The following is a 6000-nucleotide window of genomic DNA, read 5'->3' as shown; positions in this document are numbered from 1 at the left end:
TCCTAGGGTTTTCTGGGCAAAAATTCAGTAAATAAAAATTATACAATAAAAGGGAATTGAACTTGGGTGTTAATGTCAAATTCACTAAATCTTAACCATTAGACTAATATATCATTTTTGCTATAATTTTATAACATTTTTAATTAGAAATTTAGGATGCGACACTTAGATTTAGTCAACCGTGAATCTTACATTCCAACCAAATGAATCGAACAAGGTAATCCCACATTCCACACGCAATCTTACATTCTCATAATCCTATTACAGGACGTAATTTAATATTTGGCAAACCAAACAAACTCAAAATGATATGGTAGAATAATCTATATGATAATTTAATTTATAAACAAAAAATTAGTTAAATTATTTATTTATTTCATACTTTAAAAAATAAAATAATGATATATATAATTGTTAAAATTTTTCAATAATTATTGTAATATTTTATCACCCATAATGAAGCTAGACAATTATATCTCCGAATTTAAATAAAGTTGGACATCCATTTGTCTACCTTTATTATGAATTTTATTAATTTGTTAAATAACATTTTAGATTTTTTAATTTTTAATTTTTTTGCTAATGTGGTATGTCACATCAGTATACTTATCCATGTGATGTGGCACAAGTTAGCTTCTCATGGAATTAAATTTTTGATATTTTACTGAAGGTTATTTTGACCCTTTAGCCAAAATAATTTTTTAAAGATTCTTTTATAAATTTCTTAAATTACTCATAGAATTTAAAGGCTTAACCCTTAAATTAGTACATAAACTTCAACGCTTGCTTTCTCAACCTGACAAGATTGAAAAAGTTCTTTCATTTGATCAAAACTAGTGTTTTCAAAATCGGACTAGACCAGCCGGTTGGATCAAGAATTGATTGAAGTACTGGTTCAAAGATAGAGGGTTGAACTAATTGATCTATGAACCGATAAAAACCAATTGAAACAAGCTAAAAAATCGATTAAATCAATTTTTTTCTATTTTAAAATATTTTTATGATTTTTTTAATAAATTATTTGATCAAACCAAACGAATCAAACAAACCAGAAATTGGTGGCCATACTAGTTTAGTCATCAATCGAGTTCTAAAAATCTTAATCAAAACCATGAAGCCAAAATGCTCAAACAAGAAGCAAAAATATAAGAGGAAGAAGGAAGAAAAAGAAAAAGAAAATATATCTGTATATATATAAAGAAAAAATAATACCTTTTTGTCTTTTTCTGCCCCAATTTTAATTGGTTATCTTTTTTAAATATACTTAATAGTTGAATTAATAAGGTACCAAATTTAGGAAAAGAAATGTATAAATGCTAAAATTGAAAAATGATATAATTTAAGTACCAATTTGTAGAATAAAGTATTTTTAAAACTTTAACTAATGAAATTAAAGAATGGATAAACTATACATAAGGTTACTAAACTAATAGTAAGTTTATGTTTTGGTCACTTAACTTCAAAAAGTTACAAAATAGTCATTAAATCATTCAAAAGCTTTCACTTAAGTCATTGAGTTATTCAAAAGTTGTTATTTAAGTCATTAGACTGTTAAGTTTATTTTTTAAAAGTCTGACTAGTGAATTCAAAGCGACAATTTGATGATTAGTGTGATGGATCAGTATCCATTGATGAATAGAAGAACATATCTTGTTTCTAAGTTAGTCTAACAATTAATGTCGAAGATTAGAAAAGAAAGTTGTTTGGATTTTGATTTGCAAATTCACGATGTTCAAAACTGTTTTATGGGAAAAAAAACACTTGAATTGTAGAAGTGAAGGGAGAGGAGTTTGTTCAATTAGTGTAGGTGATTTTATCAGTTCAATGACTTAAATGAAAGCTTTTGAATAATTCAATGATCATTTTGTAACTTTTTGAAGTTAAGTGACCAAAACGTATATTTACTATAATTTAATGACATTAAATGTAGTCTAATATTAAAATATTAGGGGGTGTTTAGTAAACAGAGTTTTGGGTCTTTTTTAGCTGATTTGGGCACAAATTAAGGATTGGGTAGTCAAACCCTCTAATTGTAGTATTTGGTGAATGGAGGTTTGTACGAGCTTGTTGAGCTAAAACCTCCAAAATAAAAAAGGCAAAGATGTACAATTTTTTTCACATTTGATTGTGAATGAGATATGTGGAATGGCATATCTGACCATGCTTGCTAAAAGATTACTCCATTTGCCACATGCTCTCAAACCTAATATTTATCTATTTCCTAAATATTCATGTACTCTTAATTTATTTTCAATTTACTTGTGTAAAATGATTTCTTATGCAACTTTACATTAATTGAAATATGCTACTTGACAAATTTATTCAGAGTGTGACATAATTATCACTAATTTACATGCTAAGAGCATGACATAATTATCACCAAGAATATGGTTTACAATTATATTGATACAGTATTAATATTTATCAATTTCCATAATGTTAATATTTACAAATAAGGAACTTAAGAAATTTATTTATTTAAAATTTCAAAAGTATTCACTAATTAATTTCATAATGGATGTTTTAATTTCTTGGTAATAGTGTTTTATTTCAATAATTTCACTCAAAAAAGACTAAAGTATTATAAACAAATAAATATTTAACAATAAAATATGTCATACCCTTATTTATCATTGTACACATATCAACATTCAACCATCAACTAAATTTTAGTTAACACTTTTAAATAATTAATTAATAGAATGAATTAATGATGAATTCATCCACTACCACCTCAGTCAGCCGATTTCAAACCTGGAATTGCAAAAATAAGTAGAACAAAGTTTCGGGGTAGGCCCAAGTTGGCTAAAGTAATCTCGACACACGTCTTAATCTAATATTGTGCCAATTTGTTGAAAACATCACTGCTTAGCTCATTTCATAGAAAAGGGGAATAGAAAAGCAAATGCAGCCTATAATTCCTCTGTTATTTAGGAAACTAATTATTATTCTATTTTATTTTATTTTATTTTATTTGCTTATTTTTAATTTTATTAAATTTTACCAATTAAAAATAATTATAATATCTTTTATAAATAAAATAATTATAATGTTGAATGTTTCTTTTATAAAAATATAGACAAACATTTAATTTTGTATGTGTTGTAAAAAGGTCTTCCATATGTCTATTCACACGTGGTCAAATATGGTGCGTGGAATCGAGTAATTTTAAGAAAATTTAAATTTTACGAATTTGAATGTTAAAATAACTATTCGCTCAAGAGATATCCATTATCCGAGTGTATTGCTTGCAAAATATTTGCTTCCTCAATATATTTTATACATAAAAGCTAGCTTTCACCATCAATATTTACATAAATTAATAAATAACTTAATAAAAATATTTTTTAAAATTAAATATAATCATTTTTATCAAAAAAAATTGGGTAAACTATCAAAATACTCACTTATGTTGAAATGTTACGTTTTAGTCACTTACGTTATCGCCTTGTAACATTTTAGTCACTGAGCTATTAATTGTTGCTAACGGTGCAACGGTAAGCTGATGTGGCACATTAAATCATCATTTCAAATAAAAATTTTAGGTTAATTTATAAAATCGATCCCTATATTATTTCGTTTTGAGTCATTTAATTTTTTTGAACTAGTCCCTATACTTTTATTTTTTTGAACAATTTAATTTTTTTGAGTGAGGAGAGCTTGTGGACTGGTTTTAACAAATGGAATCACGTTAAAAAAATGAAGAAGGGAGGAAAACAAAGGGAGAAGCAAAAGAGAATGGAAAAAAAAAGTTAAAAGAACATAAAAGAAAAAAATTAAATTGCTCAAAATGAAAAAATATAGGGCCAATTGTAGAATTTAACCTAATATTTTCATTTGAAATGATGATTTAATATGCCACGTTATCTTATCGTTACACAGTTGATGGCAATTAACGGCTCAGTGACTAAAATATTACAACACGATAACATAAATGACTAAAACGTAACATTTCAAACATACATGACTAAAATGTAACATGAGGCAAACAAAAGTGTCTATTTTGGTAGTTTATCCAAAAATATTTTCTTTGACATCTTATTCTCTTAAATATTATGCAGCTTCTTTTAAATTATATTCCTTCCATAAAGGCTACTGAATAATGAGATGGATCATAGAATCACTAAATTTAGGCGTACCCTTTATTTTTTTAATCAACTCAATTAATTAAATTATAAAAAATTAATTAATATTTATATAATTAAAATAAATATTACAATATAAATTATTTTATAACTTAACATAATTATATTTATTACATATTATACTATAAAAAATATATACATACATGTTTAGCTAGATATAATATATCAATTTGTTATATATAAGAAAATTATGAATGCATAATATTTAATATACAATTATGTTATTACAAGTGCAATTTTTTATTATATGTAGCTTAAACCATAAACATGTAATAATTCTATGATAAATTATAATATATATAATTATCATTATATAATTAAGATCTATTATGAATGATATGCAATTTTATATACAACTATGTTATTATATTGTACTTTTTTATATTAATGATATGTGAGCTTAAATTTTAAACGTGTAACTAGCTTTATGGTAGATTATAACATATACTGTTAGCATTATATAATTAGAGTATATTATTAGTGATATGTAACACTATATAAATTATTATATTATAATGTTCATTTTTATATTAATGATATTGAAGCCTAAACTCTAAACGTGCTAACTTTATGCTAAATTTTAATTTATACAATTAGCATTATATAATTAAGGTTAAGTAATTAAGTTATTTGGGATTGTTATGAAACTTATAATTATTTGGAATTCTTATGTTTAAGTTGTTAGGTATATTTAAAGTATTGTGAAATTGTTATGTTTAATTTGTTTGGATTGTTATTTAAGTACTTTGGTTAATTTGCATTTATTTTTTTGTTAATTATGAATTATTTTAATTTTTTTTATTTATATTATTTTATAGATTTGGGTATCCGATGGATAATGATATTTAATTCATATTTAAATTTGGAATGTAAAACTCAGATAATTTGCGTATTAATTTTTTTACATGTTTGTGGATTCGAATTCAAATAGTCCAAAAAAACACAGATATTCGAATTTATTGGGGATCAACCTGTATAACCAACAAACAAGAAAAGTGGAGAAAAACAAACACAAATATTTTACGTGAAAAACTCCTCTAAAAAGAAAAAAATCACGGGCAAATGAGGCTTCAGATTTTCACTAAATGAGTAAACAAACAAGACTACAATATAGAGAAAATAAACTTAAATGTACTAAACATACAAACCCAAACCCCAAAAACAAGTCCTAACTCGTGAAAAAAAATTCTCTCCATAGTTACCACGAAACTCTCACCAAACTCATATGCGACTACATCTTGTCACCTTTAAGAAAAACCTTAGTGATTGGCATGTCTAAATCAGGGTTACAAAGGCCTTTTAAATAAGCTCAATACTAAGGGCTAAAACAAATAAAATAACCCTAAAGTAATCAGAGTCCAACTGGGAGAAGAGGTCCTGTTGAGCTATACAAAAAGTGGTTCCATAACATCAGGAATCATTGTAACGTCGTGACGTGTCAGCTCTCCTTGTCAAGGTGTCATCTCCATGTCCATTGCCAAAAATCGCCGCGTTATCCCGACGTTGGGACTTCTTTGTCCCAATGTCGGGCCTATTTTGGCCCTTTTGTTGGTTGCTCATCGATTCCCGTCTAAGGTGCCTGCAATGTGTTCGATAAATGCAAGACACACCCCATAGACTTGCTGCCATTCATAATAGCTTTTGCCATGTTCGATTCAAGTCATTTCGAGTTCATAATCTTTGGGTCATTTTTTAAAATTTAAAATATTTTGGGTTCGGGCTTTTTTAGGATTCTAAGTATTTCGAGCTTGGATTTTTTTTTCAAGTTCATATATTATTGGTTAACTTGTTTCAAGTTTGGGTTTGGTTTAGATTTGTTTACATTAAAGTGTAATCTTTTAATTATATTTTTATT

The sequence above is a fragment of the Gossypium hirsutum genome, chromosome D11 (assembly GCF_007990345.1).
Source record: "Gossypium hirsutum isolate 1008001.06 chromosome D11, Gossypium_hirsutum_v2.1, whole genome shotgun sequence".
Taxonomy (NCBI): domain Eukaryota; kingdom Viridiplantae; phylum Streptophyta; class Magnoliopsida; order Malvales; family Malvaceae; genus Gossypium; species Gossypium hirsutum.
The sequence above is the reverse complement of the archived record's forward strand: the minus strand, read 5'-3'. Positions refer to the sequence as shown.